Consider the following 16,490-nt stretch of genomic DNA (forward strand, 5'->3'; position numbering starts at 1 on the left):
GTTTGTGAAGAAAACTTGGGCTCTTTTTTACAACAATTCCTGGCCACACTTAACACTTCAAATGCTCATTGCCTGCCTTTTCTGTATCCTCTGCGCAGCCCCACATATGGCACTGTCCTCAGTCTGGGCAACCACCGGGATGTTCTAGAGCAGGGGTGGGCAACATGTGGCCCCCCTCATTGATGTTGTGGGCTCAGCCCCATACACCCCACCCAATTTTCATGAAAGCAAGCTGTGCAGGGAGCACACGTCTTGTTTAGAAGCAAAATTGTGCCCCGAGAAGCTTCCTAGGAGTGTGATCCAACTTCCAAACAAGGTGAACGCTCCTCACTTCCCTTGTTTTCGCACCTGATTGCAGGGCTTGTTGTTGTTGTTGTTGTTACTTCTTGAATGGAAATTTGGATACTGGTGACTTCCGTACTTCAATGTCATCCATGCCCAGCAGGAGAGAATTGAATTTGAACTTGCTGCAACAATTGGCAACATGACTAATTATACCAGGTGCAACAAGGTGTCTTTGTATTTTGAAATACACAAGACACCATCAGTTTCATTTAAAAAAATTATTTCCCTTCCCTCTGCACAATTCTTTCTTTCTCCCCTTCGCATCTGTTCTTCTTCACTTGTTTCAAAGTTTTGTTTGTTTATTAGCATTCAGAACCCTATAACCAAATTAAAACCAACCATGTGCCAGCACTCCCCACCCCCTCCTATTATAGATTTGAGCAGAAATTAAACTAATTGACATTTTAATAATATTCCACTGTTTGTTCCTGTGGAGTTGGAACTGTACTAGAGAACCCATTATATGAAGATGTACTGAATGCCATCTGGTATCCTAGCATTCCTGATTATAAATAAGTCATTTCAGTTTGCTATCTATTTGGGCATTGTATGTGTGTGTTTATTGATATGATACATTCTGGGGAATAATGGGGAAACTATGCTGAGGTTTTTCATGCAGAAATGTGTTTGTGTCCATGTGGTGTATATGCAGTATGTGTAGTATGTACATAGAGCAAATCAGTCTGAGCATCTAGACAGAAAATGATTCCTTTGCACTGGGATATTAATGTTGAATTAACCCTTCTTGCAAATATTTTCATTTCTTTCTTTCTTTTTCAGGGATAGTCAAGAACTTGTTATCCATATGAGAGGGAAATATATATTCCAGACTGTGCTACTTCAGACTTCAAATAACGAATCATAGTTTTAAGTCTTGCCATTAACATACACACATTTTACTGCAGGTAGTAAACCAGGGAAGGGGAGACTCTTCACCCAAGGCCTGAATTCAGTTTTGGAGAAGGTCTTGGGGACTATGCAACAGAGGCTGGTGACTCCAATGTCAGTGGAGCAGGGAATCAGTCAGAGCCAAAACAGTCAAAGGTATGCCAGTATTTCCACAACTTCAAAGTCACTAATACAAAGTTCCTACTACAATAAACAATAAATACTGAGCACAAAAATTATTTAAACAATGAGTGTAATGCCCAATTATTTCTAAAAACCCACAACACCAAAATGTGTACAATACAATATACTGCATGTCCAATTATCATAGAGCCCAGCACAGGCTACCTATGATTAGAGATGGGTGGGAACCCCTCCCCCTTCCAGGTTCTCTGATCACACGCACGCACGCATGCCCAGCCCCTGCCCTGGTCTGCACACACCCAGACCCACGCTCGAGCTCCCTGTGACTCGCCAAGCCACCCACACTCACCTTAATGGCCTCGTTGAGCTCTACGATCACCCCTTTTGAAAAATTAAATGGTGATCGCAAAACATGCATATCTGTATACGCATAATTATGTGCAGTGCATCTGTGAAAATGCACAATTTGCGCAGATGCAAATGTGTGTATTTTCATGATCAGCATTTTACGTAGACTACGGTGAAAATAAGGGCAACGCAAATAGCGTTGCCCTTATTTTTGCCGTAGTCTATGTAAATCTTTACGTAGACTACAGGGACCAAATAAGGAACGCGAATGGCGGCTCCCTATGGGGGCCGCCATTTGGGGACGTGCTTTTTTTTTTTTAAAGTCACCCATGATAGGCTACGTGACGATTAACGTAGCCTATCACAGCTGACTTTGCAGATCTAGCCGTGATAGGCTACGTAAATCGTTATGTAGCCTATCACGGGGCTTTTTTTTTTTCTTTTGAAGTTCGCGGCCGGGGAGACGGGGCGCTTCTCCCTGGCCTGAATTTCAGCCGGGCGAGGTGGGAAGCCTCCCCCCCGGCCTGAATTTCAGCCGGGCGAGGCGGGAAGCCTCCCCCCCTGGCCTGAACTTCGGGGGGAGAAGCGAAGCGCCTCCCCCCCACCGCGAAGCAAGCTGCGAGACCAGGTAAGTGACTTTCGTACATCCCTAACGCACACAGACACACACACACATTTGCTGCTACATTTCTGGATCAGCATCAAGATCATTGCTTAGTTGTATTTCATGGCAGATAGGGAGAGAGAAATGGAACAAGAACTGTTTGGGGAGAGGATGCTGGTTCCTGTTCACCTCATCTGCATAGTTACACCTCTTCATCTAAACAAGACTTTGGGAACTGTTTGGACTTTTTGAGGTGCACATACTCCCCTGTTTTCTGGACAGCTCTGAAGTGGGACCAGCATTTTCAGGGGTATTTCAGATGATCATTAAAGGGAAACATATACACACACCTTCTGTGGTGTGATTAGGGGTGGACGAAAGTCACTTCCCTGTCCTCAAAGGACGTTCGCGGGGGGGGAGGTGCTTCGCTGCTCCCCCCGTGAAGTTCAGGCCGGGGGGGGAGGCTTCCCGCCTCGGCCCGGCTGAAATTCAGGCCGGGGAGGAAGCTTCCCGCCTCGCCCGGCCGCGAACGCGAAAGTTAAAAAAAAAAAAAAATGCCCCCTGATAGGCTACGTGACAATTCACGTAGCCTATCATGGCTAGATCTGCAAAGTCAGCTGTGATAGGCTACGTCAATCGTCACGTAGCCTATCACGGGTGACTTAAAAAAAAAAAAGTGCGTACGCTAATGGCGGCCCCCATAGGGAGCCGCCAGTCACGTTCCTTATTTAGTCGCTGTAGTCTACATAAATGTTTACGTAGACTACAGCGACCAAATAAGGAACGGGAATGGCGGCTCCCTATGGGGGCCGCCATTATCCGTACACACTTTTTTTTTTTTTTTAAGTCACCCGTGATAGGCTACGTGACGACTGATGTAGCCTATCACGGCTGACTTTGCAAATCTAGCCGTGATAGGCTATGTGAATCGTCACGTAGCCTATCAGGGGGCGTTTTTTTTTTTTCTTTCATTGCAATGGCGGCGGCAGCAGCCGGTCAAAAGACCGGCTGCCGCTCCCGCCTCACTCGAACACCTGCCGAACCGCCGGCCGGACCAGCCACCAGGAGGGACATTCGGTGAAGGTAAGTCCCGTCCCGGGGGGGGTGCGGGGGGCAGCGGGGGTTCGGAGGATTTCTCCCCGAAACTTGTTCGGGGGGCCAAACACGTTAGCGCTCGGCCTCCCGAAGTTTCGGGGAGAAATTCTCTGCCAACCCTAGGTGTGATCATAGCACAAAAGGAGTGGATAGATAGGAACAATTCAGTTGATCCTAAAAGGCTCCTGTAGAAATGGAAGCATAGGGTGGTATGGAATGCCCAGCCCACAAAGCCATTGTGATGGGGAAACTCTCTACACCTCAGGGGAAGGGAGGGGGGACGTGTTCCCTGATGGGGATATAAGGGATGGATGGCCAGGACATGGTGGAAGCCAGGCAGGATTTGGAGATGAGTGCTTCTAGCTCCAGCAAGGTGCAGAAGGAGAAATACAGAGCCATGTATGAAACTGGTTCTACTCTCAGCAGGGGAAGAACAGTTAAGAGAGTCTGGATTCTCCCAAGTTTCAAGGATCTAGTACTATATCAGGGTAGCCCTGTCTAGCAGGGCTCTTCAGATTGCCACACAAGCCTCTCTCCACATCAGCCTTTTAATGAAGGCACTCTACAACTCATTCGTTTGGTTGGAATCAAAAGGCTGTGTCCAAATTCCTACTGCTCAGTCACTGATGTCCTACTTCCAGAGCCATAAGTTAAAGTACCACACCTAACAGGATATGCATCCATAAGATGAACAAAAAACTGAGTAGAACAAACACAGAGATATATTATAATAAATTATTTCAGACATCAGGAATGTAGAACATAAAAGATAACAACCCTGATGTTCTGGACATATAGACAAATTCATATGTGGAGACATGGATATCTCGAGATACAGACAGGTTAGCATTACTCCACAATTTCCAAATATAAAGGGCCATATCCTTAATAGCTCAGTGGTAAAACACATGAGGAAAGCCCCAGATCCAATCCCTGGCATTTTCATTTACAGACAAAGCAATTCAAGGGGAAAGAGACCTCAGAGCAGTGCTGGCCTGAGCAGACTTCACTAGTGATGTACGAATGTTATGAAATCTGTTCCGTTTCTTTTTTGTAGCTTGTTAGGGATCTTTCATTCTGTCATCCGCAGTGATTTGAGAAAGTGTATTGAATATGGTCCGCGTTTTCCGGTCCTCCATTTGCAAACTCTGGAGGTTTGCCTGTGTCTGCCTCTTTTCAAGGAGGGAGGCTAATCCCATTGAAAGCAAATTGCCTTCTGATTTGGAAGTGACAGACAGTGCTTTCCCACCCAAGCAACTGCTTTAAAAAAATGTCTGAAAAAATGCCAAGCTCTGCCAAATGAATTGCATGAACGGCACAATCCTATGCACGTTTAGTCAGAAAAAAAGTCCTACAACTCCCAGCATTCCCCAACCAGCCATGCTTTTGTGGCCTAAATAGCCAGTGAAATCCAAACTTTGAAGGCTTTTTCCTGATTGGCTGAAAAAGAAGACTCCCCCATCCACCCAGGGAGCCAATATGTTGGGAGGTACTGTGTAAAACAAGGGTACATAAAATCAAAAAAGGGATCCTCATAATTTCATATGATTTTTAAAGGGAAGACCCACAAAACCAGTATCCAGTCACAGACACAGCACATCTGCCTCCACTGACTGAGGTAAAAAAAATAAGGATCTTCCACCAGCCTAAAATCCTGCATTTAAAATGGGGTTTTCTTAGGGATGGGTGGAACGCTTACCTGTCATTCAGAGGGGGTCCACGGGGGGGGGGAGGTGATCCATTCCTCCCCCCTGGAATCCTCTTCGGCTGGTTCCGTTCCTCAGGAATTCCATGGAGCCGCCGGCCGACTCCGAAGTACCAGTGATACGGCCACCATGCCATATCAATGGTTGAAGGGAGGGAGCTGACTGTGGATGCAAATGGCATCCAGGATGCTATTTGCAGCCATAAAGGCCTTCGTTTAAGGTAAATGCAGCCATTTGCATCCACAGTCACTTCCCTTCAACCAGCAATATGGCATGGCGGCCATTTCACTGGCAATCCAAAGCCAGAGGATCCAGCCAAAGAGGATTCCTCCTGGAGGCGGGGGTAAGTCTTCCGTTCAGCCACGGACTCCAGAGGGCTGAATTTTTTAGAATCTGGCATCATTGGAGTCAGTGGCAGAATTGTCCCCCATCCCTAGGTTTTCTGCTTCTGTTTTAAATGCAGGATCACAACTGACTGCCTTTACACATGCTCCCTTACCCCCTCCCCTTACCCCCTCCTCCTGGTAGCTTAACTTCTGCTGTACTGTTTTCTAGTGGCCTCAATCCTGGGCACTTACTTACTTGGGAGTAAGCCACATTGAACTCAATAGGGTGCTCTGAAACAACAGAGGACATTGCTTCCAAGCTTGGTGGTGTGGGGGATCAAATGTGTCTCCCTTCATTGCAGGGAGGCATTTTACCCTCTTCTTCCTCTGATTGAGAAATGCAGAGGAAGGAGATGCAATCAGCAGGCATTTGTCTGTATTTGTCCCAGCGATAGGCTAATGGCAGCTGCCATTAGGATTTTGCCATCTGGAGAGCCGCTCCACAGGAAATCCTCCAGAACTGTAGGTAAGTGATACCGTTTCGCCAATTTATTTATTTATTTATTTATTTATTTATTTCTATACTGCCCAATAGCTGAAGCTCTCTGGGCGGTTCACAAAAATTAAAACCAAACAACACACAATAAAACAATTTAAAATATATAGAACATTAAAACCACAAGGAATCCAGAGGTCAGATTCTCTGGAATCTAGCCTTATTTGAATCTGCAATAGAATTCTCTGACATCCTGACTTCAGGGTAGGGTTGTCTGTTGTGGCAAAATCTGTCCCTTTTGGGACCCGACAGATCCCCATGCTTCCCCCAACTCCGCTTCCATTTGTGAGCCGAGCCATGGGTTAGTTCCTGAAACCCAGGATCTTAACAAGTTTTTAAAAAACATATTTGCGCAAATCATGATTTGCACAAAATCAGAACCATAAATAAGGGACTTTACACATAATTGTAGGTATAAATGTCTAATTTGCACATATTAGATGATTTTCTCCTGCGGTTTTGCGCAAATTGTGCTATTTATGGCTGTGATTTTCTGCAAATCATAATCTGTGCACATTAAACAAAAATCAGTGAGCTGGCTCAGCTTTTCACGTGCTGAGTTAGGCCAGCTAGCACATGAGCAACCAAGAGTCCACAGTGCTGAGCTGGTGAAAACTCATCAAGCTCCCCCCCACCTCCCACCCCCAGTATATTCTTCTGACAACCCTTCTTCAGACTTGCAGGATAGACTTTTTCTTTTCTTTTTTTAGCTAGATCCCGGAAATCCACCAACTGGAGCCTAATGAAAAATACATACACTTGGAATTGAAGAATTCTGAGCCCAAGAATGCCTTTTGAGTGCCAGAACTGATCACAGCACACTGTTCTTCCACACAATAACCTTCCCCTGGATTGTGGATGTGAGAAACAGCAAAACCCAAGCTAGTCAAGTTTCTTGAATTCCACCAAAAACCTTCTTATGAATCAATTCTGTATCAGATTGCAAGCTTCCCCCCTGGTTTGCATGAGCATGTGCGTGTATTTTCATGTACATTTTCCCATAATGTGGGTATGAATTGTGCACATTTTGAAGTACGCATCTTTCTCCCATCAATCAAAGTATGCTTGTGTGCATTTTTCAAAAGTATTCATTTTTCATGCTTGATTTTCAAATGCATCTTTGTTGTTGTTGTCCGGTGAATCGTATTACACACTTGGAAATGTACGGGATTTAATGCAAATTGCATTTGGGGAAGCATTCAATTTGAAGAGGTGCAAACTCGATGAATTATGATTAAAAACAAACATCTGAAATCCTGTCTTCATTTCTACACCCCTATTTCTGCTTGATTTCTGCAGAATACTGGTGTGTGCGTGCGTGACTGCGTGCGTGTGTGTGTGTGTGCGTGTGTGATTTCATTGTTGCTACTGTTAAATAATTGGGAGTCAGAAATCCTTGCTACTTTGAAAATCACCCAAAGATCTACCAGTATACCCATATCTACTTTATACCCACTCCTGCCTTAGAGAGCCAATGCAGGTTCCTGCATGAAAATGCATTCTACCTAGGGTTGGCGGAGAATTTCTCCACGAAACATCAGGGGGCTGAGCGCCAATGTGTTCGGCCCCCCAAAGAAGTTTCGGGGAGAAATTCTCCGCCCCCCCTGCCCCCCGCACCCCCCCCTGGACGGGACTTACCTTTCCCGAATGTCCCTCCCGGCGGCGGGTCCCGGCAGCAATTCGTTGGGTCTTTGTCAGGGGCGGGGGCGGCAGCCGATCTTTTGACCGGCTGCCACCACCGCCATTCCAATAAAAGTAAAAAAAAACAAAACACCCCCGTGATAGGCTACGTGATGATTAACGTAGCCTATCATGGCTAGATTTGCAAAGTCAGCCATGATAGGCTACGTAAATCGTCACGTAGCCTATCATGGGTGACTTAAAAAAAAAAATGCGCATACGGCTAATGGCGGCCCCCATAGGGAGCCGCCATTCACGTTCCTTATTTGGTCGCTGTAGTCTACGTAAAGATTACGTAGACTACGGCGAAAATAAGGGCAACGCTATTTGCATTGCCCTTATTTTCGCCGTAGTCTATGTAACGATTTACGTAGACTACAGTGACCAAATAAGGAATGTGAATGGCGGCTCCCTATGGGGGCCGCCATTTGCGTACACACTTTTTTTTTTTTTAAGTCACCTGTGATAGGCTACATGACGATTTATGTAGCCTATCATGGCTGACTTTGCAGATCTAGCCATGATAGGCTATGTTAATCGTCACGTAGCCTATCACGGGGGCGTTTTTTTAAAAAACTTTTTATTTCGCGTCCGGGCGAGACCAGGCGCCTTCTCCCCGGCCTGAATTTCGGCCGGGCGAGGCGGGAATCCTCCCCCCCTGGCCTGAACTTCGGGGGGAGAGCAGCGAAGCTCCTCCCCCCACCGCGAAAAGCTGCGAGACCAGGTAAGTGGCTTTCGTGCACTCCTAATTCTACCTGCGCACAACTGGAGGAGAGATGGGAAGGAAGTCACCTCTGGCAACAACTCTGCTGAAAGACTAGCTGTCTTTGGCTGTTCCTCTCCCTGGACTGTTTCCATTCAAGATTATCACTAAAGAACTTCAAAACTTTAAGAGCCAGTGCCAGAGTTTAATTGTTTTTCTCTCCTCTCCTCTCCTCTCCCCATCCCATTTTCCTGTAGTGTCATGTCGTTTGGATTGTGATCCTGTGGGCAGGGACTGTTTTGATCATTATTGATCCTATGTAAGGTACTGCAGGGGATTTTTCAGCTAGAGAGGGGGTGATATGCAGAATATCAAACTGAGTCGTAGGAGTTGTAGCTTGGGAATTGCGTAATATGTCCTGAAATCATGTGTCATCATGCATCCCTTGCTGATCGATTGTTTCCACATGGCCTTTCTACATAATGTGTATTTGCCATTGCTGATTGGTATGTGGAAGAGATAGGTATGGATCAGTGTGGAGCTGTATAGATGTACAAACTATGTGGCTCTTTCTTTGAACACGATTGGTTTGTGGAAGGAGTACAAAGGCCAACATTTCCCTAAAAGGTTAAAGTGGCATCATCACATTTCCTCCTGAAAGAGAAGGGTTTAACTTAGCATAACCAATAAACGCAGCACATACACAGAAAATCCATAGTTTAGATGTGAACCACGCTCACAATCTATTCCGAAATTAAAAATGGATTCATAAGATTGCTACAAGCTTGCTACAAAGGTGAGCATTATGAGTGTGTGACTTTCAAACAATGAGCTGACTAGGGATGTACGGAAGTTTCACCATGGATCTCGGGGAGGCCAAATGCCAGCGCATTCGGCCCCCCAAAATCGGTGGCGGAATGGCCCGCCACCCCGCCACCCCCCCACCCCCCCGGGATGGGACTTACCTGGGGCGGATCTTCCTGGTGGCAGCGGCGGCTCCAGCGGCGGTTCAGTGGCGGTGGCTGCGGCAGCTGGTCTTCCGACCAGCTGCTGCCGCCGCCATTTCCAGGTTAAAAAAAAAAATGTGATAGGCTATGTAAAGATTTATGTAGCCTATCACAGCTAGATTTTAAGAAAACACCGTGATAGGCTACGCAAATGTTTACGTAGCCTATCACGGCTGATTTAAAACAAAAACAAAAAAACGCACGTATGCAAATGCCATGTGGCAAAAATAAGGGGAACGCAAATAGCGTAGATGCTACGCTATTTGCATTCCCCTTATTTTCGCCATCTTAGTCTACGTAAATGTTTACGTAGACTAAGACATGCCAAAATAAGGAACGCAAATGGCGGCGGCCATGGGCGCCACCATTTGCGTACGCGCGTTTTTGTTTTTAATCAGCCGTGATAGGCTACGTAAACATTTACGTAGCCTATCACAGCTGACTGCAGGGACGCAAACGGCAGCGGCTACAGCCACCGCCATTTGCGTCCCTGCTAGCCAGTGGCCGGATGTCCGGCTGCTGGCGGAGCCGGCCGGCGGCTCCACAGAATTGCTGCGGAGCACAGCCGGCCGGCCAGGATTTCGGGGGGGGGGAGGAACAGAGCGGCTCCCCCCTGGCGAAGATTCCGGGGGGAGGGATGGAATGCCACCCCCCACACCATCAGCATAATCCCCGAAAGGTAAGTAATTTTCGTACATCCCTAGAGCTGACTATACTTTCTATACTTTTGGTCAATGGTGGGATGAAGGCCCATGATTTGGCCAGGGTCTGGAACACACTAAAAGTTTGAGATTTACTTTTGGTAGAGGCAGAAAGCAACCAAGAAAGATGGAGGGGAAGGAAAGTGCCTTTGAATAAGTCTCATTATTTCTTTTCAACCTGCTGCATGCCCAACACCAATACCAGCAATTTCTCTTAAGTTCAAAGCTAATTGGCATGGTGTCCCCAGACATCCTTCTATGGTCTGTCAGCAGACCTCATGTATAAATATGCTCCTTCACTCTTTGTAGAAGTAGAGTGAAACTCTAAAAAGGCCTGAAGCGAAATTTCTAAGTCACATGGCATAAACATGGCTACAGGGCATTTCTTGTTAGACCTTGGCTGTCTTCCATGGTACTGTCTTAGAATAATTTACATGACTGAGGGTGAGGCCAGAGGAGAATTGAATGGAAAAAGTCTGATTTTTGTAACAATGGAATAGAGTGTCATTTCAGTAGGGATATACACAAATTTTGTCTTGGTTCATTTGTGACCAGAACTTGCCCCATTTGCACCCCAGGACATGAAGGCACAGTTGAAAAAAAAGTGCACTGAAATGTGTATTTTTCTCCTTTGAAGGAAAAAAGAAAGAGGTCAAACTCATAATCAGGAATGGAAAAAAGTTGTGCTGAACTTGGAGGTGGAACTTGGAGGACCTCAGTAAGTTGAGCTACTCTGATTCTCCCTTCCCAAATTTTCAGAGAAACAAACCTGCATTTTATCTGCCAATGGATCTGTACAATATGATGTATGGCATATAGAGTTGTGTGAGTCAAGGTTGTGCATGGGAGGTCCTTGGCTAACCCTTCCTGCTTTGATAGGCCAGGGATGATCTAGAAGGGTTGACACCCCTGTTCATGCATACGTGTAGAGTAGTGTTTAGAGTGTGGGGGGGAGCTGTGGCTCTCCAAATGTAGTTCCCATCGGCCAATGGTCATGGATGATGGGGATTAGAGTTCAGTAACACCTGCATGGTCACAGTTTCCCCACCTCTGGGTTAAGATGAATAGGTCTAGGAGTGAGGAGGCCCAGATTCAAATGTCTTCTTAGCTATGAACCTTACTGGGTGGCCTTATGCCAGTCACTATCTCTTAGCTTGACCTACTTCACAGGGCTGTTGTGAGGATAAAAGAAGGAAGCATTTCAGTGTGCCATCTTGAAGTCCTTTGGAGGAATGGTGGAACAGACATGAATGAATGGGTGAGTGTGCTTGGGTCTCGTTGGATCCTGGTTTTGGACTTGAACTGTTGTTGTTCAGTCGTTAAGTCATGTCTGACACTTCATGACCCCATGGACCATAGCACACCAGGCCTTCCTGTCCTCCCCTTCTCCTGGAGTGTGCTCAAGTTCATGGACTTGAACTAGGATGCCTGAATTCCCATCCCTGCTCAGCCACAGTGTTCACTTCTTTGGCTTGGACAGCTTTCAGTTTTTGCAACCTAACTTCCCTCTTTGAAAGAGAACCCATAGCAGCTGTGATGATCTTTTCAGCATGGATCGAAACCACCATACAGAATGGTTATATCACTTGGTGTCCACACACAGGGTCTCTTCATGGGAACTGCTTCCTGCTGGCCTCTCCTGATGCTTCCAAGGTCATACTTTTGAAGCCGTTTGGATGAATTCAGTGCTGCAGGTCCCTCCACCCACTGCCATGCAGTCACTGCATAGTCAGAGGAGAAGACAATTATTGGATTGCACTGTAGAGCTGTACAGCATGTGGAAAATCCATTTCTCCATGTGCCACCTTCACACATGTACTGCAACCATGTAATTGCTCATTTCTTACTTACTCAAGACTTGGTGACCAAGACTTATCAGTGTCAGTATGAACTACATCTTCCATTGTGGACCCCTTCATACCCACCCAAGTGCCCATGTGCACACACACACATATACTCACACCACCCATTTGATGGTTCTGGCTTACTGAGATTGCTATTGCATCATGAAAAGAAGCCATGAGGAAGTATGCTACAAGATGTGTATGAAGGGGTCCACAATGGAAGACGCAGTTCACACTGACACTGATAAGTCTTGGTCACCAAGTCTTGGGTAAGTAAGAAATGAGCAATTACATGGTTTCAGTACATGTGTGAAGGTGGCACATGGAGAAATGGATTTTCCACGTGCTGTACAGCTCTACAGTGCAATCCAATATAAGAGGTGAACAAGTTCTTCCAATTTCTCTGTGATAATCTGAGGGCTCAGAATAATGGCTCCGAGCCCTTCCAGGCCTCACAATTCCCCCCAATCCTTCTCCACTTCCCCCACCCTGAAAAAAAACCCCACACATCCCACCTTCCCTTTCAAACAACGGTTGTGACCACTTAAAAAATAAGTAACAGGAAAATGGAAGTGTGCTTTGGATAGGGGTGTAGGGGACAGGCTGAAGAGGGCAATGGCTGGTGAGGAAGGATGGGGAGAAGGGAAGCCAGGATTTCCTCTGTGGCTTGGATTTTGATTAAAGGCAGAGAAAAAAGGGGGGCTTTAAAAGCTCACCTCTTATTCAAGCTAGGGATGTTGGAGAAATCCGCCACGGACTCCAATAAGGCCAGATCCTTTGAAATCCGGCCTCCGGAATCCGCAGCAGAACAGCCCCACTTACCTCCAAGTCTGGAGGATTCCCTGTGGAATGGCACTCCGGCTCCGCAGCATTTGCGATGTGGTAAAGGCATCCGCCATTACCGCATTCCTTGGGTTAACTCAGCCACAAATGGCGACGTGGACACCACTTGCGGCTGTAAAGCACTGGTTTTTACATAAATAGAGCTATAAACAGCTGCAATTAGGGTAAACTCAGGGCTTTGCGGCCGCAAGTTGGCGTCAATTAGGGATGGACAAAAGTCCCTTAACTGTTCTCGAAGCTTGCTTCGCGGTGGGGGGGAGGCCCTTTGGTTCTCCCCCCAAAGTTCAGGCAAGGGGGGGGAGGCGCCCCGCCTCGCCCGGCCGAAATTCAGGCCGGGTAGGAGCGCCCTGTCTACCCTGCTGCGAAAAAGAAAGTAAAACACACACACACGTGCTAGGCTACGTAACGATTTACGTAGCCTATCATGGCTAGATTTCCAAAGTCAGCCATGATAGGCTATGTAAATCGTCATGTAGCCTATCATGGGTGACTTTGAAAAAAAAAAAGTGCGTACGCAAATGGCTGCTCACATGGGGACCGCCATTTGCGTTCCTTATTTTGACACGTCTAGTCTACGTAAAGATTTACGTACACTACTGCAAAAATAAGGGCAACGCAAATAGCGTTCCCTTATTTTCGCTGTAGTCTATGTAAATCTTACGTAGACTAGACGTGCCAAAATAAGGAACGCAAATGGCGGCGCCCATGGGCCGCCGCCATTTGCGTACATGCTTTTTTTTTTTTTTTCAAAGTCACCCGTGATAGGCTATGTGACGATTTACTTAGCTTATCATGGCTGACTTTGGAAATCTAGCCGTGATAGGCTACGTAAATCATTATGTAGCCTATCACGGGTGTGTGTGTGTTTTTTTAAATTTACTCTTTTTTTTGCAATGGCGGCGGTGGCAGCCGGTCGGGAGACCGGCCGCCGCCCCTACCCCTGACGAACTGCCACCAAACTGCTGCCGGGACCCGCCGCCAAGAGGGACATTTGGCCATGGTAAGTCCGAGAGGGACATTCAGCCACGGTAAGGCCACGGGGGGGGGGCAGAGAATTTCTGCACCAATTTCAGGGGGCCGAATGCATTGGCATTCGGCTGCCCGAAGATTCGTGGAGAAATTCTCTGCCATCCCTAGCGTCAATACGCCATTTGCAACTATGTTTTTAACTGACATTTTGAGATCCCTGGGTCAAGATGCTCCCAGTGGGCCCCTCTTTTAGTGAGTCTACCTCCTCATTGCCATTGTCACCAGCTGCTATTGCTCCTTACCCTCTTTCTTATTGTTGCTTCGAGCTGCTTACTTGACAGGCAGAGAGCCAGTGAACAAGAAGGCAGTGGCATCTACTGTAGGGATGGCGGAGAATTTCTCCACGAATCTCGGGGAGGCCGAATGCCAACGCATTCGGCCCCCCGAAATTGGCGGTGAAATTCTCTGCCCCCCCGCCCCCCCCGGGATGGGACTTACCTCCCTCGAATGTCCCTCTCGGCGGCGGGTGGCAGCGGCGGTTCGGTGGTGGTTCGGCGGCAGTTCGGCGGGGGCAGGGGCAGCGGCCGGTCTTCCGACCAGCTGCCGCCGCTGCCAGTACAAAGTGAATGTTAAAAAAAAACACACGTGATAGGCTACGTAACGATTTACGTAGCCTATCACGGCTAGATTTCCAAAGTCAGCCGTGATAGGCTACATAAATCATTACGTAGCCTATCACGGGTGACTTTGAAAAAAAAAAGCGCGTACGCAAATGGCGGCGCCCATAGGCACCGCCATTTGTGTTCCTTATTTGGCCCGGGTAGTCTACGTAAAGATTTACGTAGACTACGGCAAAAATAAGGGCAATGCAAATAGCGTTGCCCTTATTTTCACCATAGTCTACGTAAATCTTTACGTAGACTACCCGGGCCAAATAAGGAACACAAATGGTGGTGCCTATGGGTGCCGCCATTTGCGTATGTGCTTTTTTTTTTTTTTTTTCAAAGTCACCCGTGATAGGCTACATAACGATTTACGTAGCCTATCATGGCTGACTTTGGAAATCTAGCCATGATAGACTACGTAAATCATTACATAGCCTATCACGTGTGTGTGTGTGTGTGTGTTTTAACATTCACTTTTGTATTTCGCAGCCGGGGAGACGGGGCGCTCCTCCCCGGCCTGAATTTCGGCCAGATGAGGCGGGGCGCCTCCCCCCCCCAGCCTGAATTTTGGCCGGGCGAGGCGGGGCACCTCCCCCCCCAGCCTGAACTTCAGGGGGAGAACCGAAGTGCCTCCCCCCCACCACGAAGCAAGCTGCGGGACCAGGTAAGTGACTTTCGTACATCCCTAATACTGTTCTTCTTGACCATCACTACCAATGTCTGGATCAGAGTGAGAGGAAGGCAGGGATGTTGCAAGTGCTCAACAGTGGGGCAGAGTCCAATAGACTCCCCCTAACTCTGCCCCCAGAATGCCAGTTGCTGAGTCACAGGGCACTTGTGAACACGCTCGCAGAGCACCATGTGGTCCTGGACCACCCCACAGCCTCTTACTCCTCGATCCTCGCTGCCATTTTTTTTTAAAGATTGGGGCTCCATAATTTCCGTATATTTAATGTTGCTCAAAATGGCAGCTGTGCAGGTCCATATCCACAACATTAGAGCAGTTACACCTCTAATGTTGCAGAGATGGCCCTGTACAGCCATCATTTTGTGCAGCATTAAATATGCCAAAATTATGGAGCCCCGATTGTCCATAAAAATGACGTCTCGCAGTGAGGAGCAGGTGGCTGTTGGGTGGTCCTGGACTGTTCACTAAGCCCTCTGGGGCTCATGCAGCCTGGCAAGTGGGGGCAGGCAGCAGCAGCAGTGAGTCGGTGAGCACTCACACTCAACGGGTGCTGGTGAGTCCATCCATCCCGAGAGGCAGGTGAACAAGCAGGTTGCAATGGTGAAGAGAAGGAGCAAGTCCAGGGGGCTCTTGGCAGTTGGCCCCTGCTGGGGTATGAGCCCTTGGCAGGTACCCAGCCATGCCTACCCTTGATGCCAACCCTTAATGAGACCCATATCTTCATGCAGCTCACTATGTATTAAAACCAAATCTAGTCAGTGGGAGCCCACAACAGCAGAGGTAAAGGTTTACTTTTTCTCTAAGTAAAACCAAAACAGCTCCCTGCATTGTGTTTTCACCTCTTTCATCTTCTTTAATTCAGATTAACTATGCCCCTTATGAAATGCAATAATTACTTCTTCCTTTCCCTTCTTTGTACTCCTTCTGCACAGCAAAGATAAACCAGATCTCCCCCACCTCCTCTCCTTTTCCCAGTTGGTTTTGTCAACTGACATTAAGTATGAGTGGCTTAGTTTTGTATCTTTACTGACAAATCTATATTAATAACAACATCAATATAGTATTAAACCTGAACTATGGGAATAATTTGTGATCACACCAAAATTAATAACACAGCATATCATGCAGGGTACAGTACGGAACAGAGACCGGCTATTAGGATTGGTTATTATTACCATATTATGGTCATTTAAGTAGGCTGTAATTCTGGGAATTTAAAGGTCAGTGTGATTTATTCTGTTTACTTTGTCATGTGTTTAGAAAACTAATTAAAGCACAAACTACATGGTTATATCATTCGTACTAGCAAGCTCATTTGGGAATTGGGAGTGGAGGAAGGATAACAATGCAACACATTCTGAAACTGAGCTCTATAAGG

The sequence above is a fragment of the Heloderma suspectum genome, chromosome 2 (genome assembly GCF_057233095.1).
Source record: "Heloderma suspectum isolate Gila_16-S chromosome 2, 16-S_ref, whole genome shotgun sequence".
NCBI lineage: Eukaryota > Metazoa > Chordata > Lepidosauria > Squamata > Helodermatidae > Heloderma > Heloderma suspectum.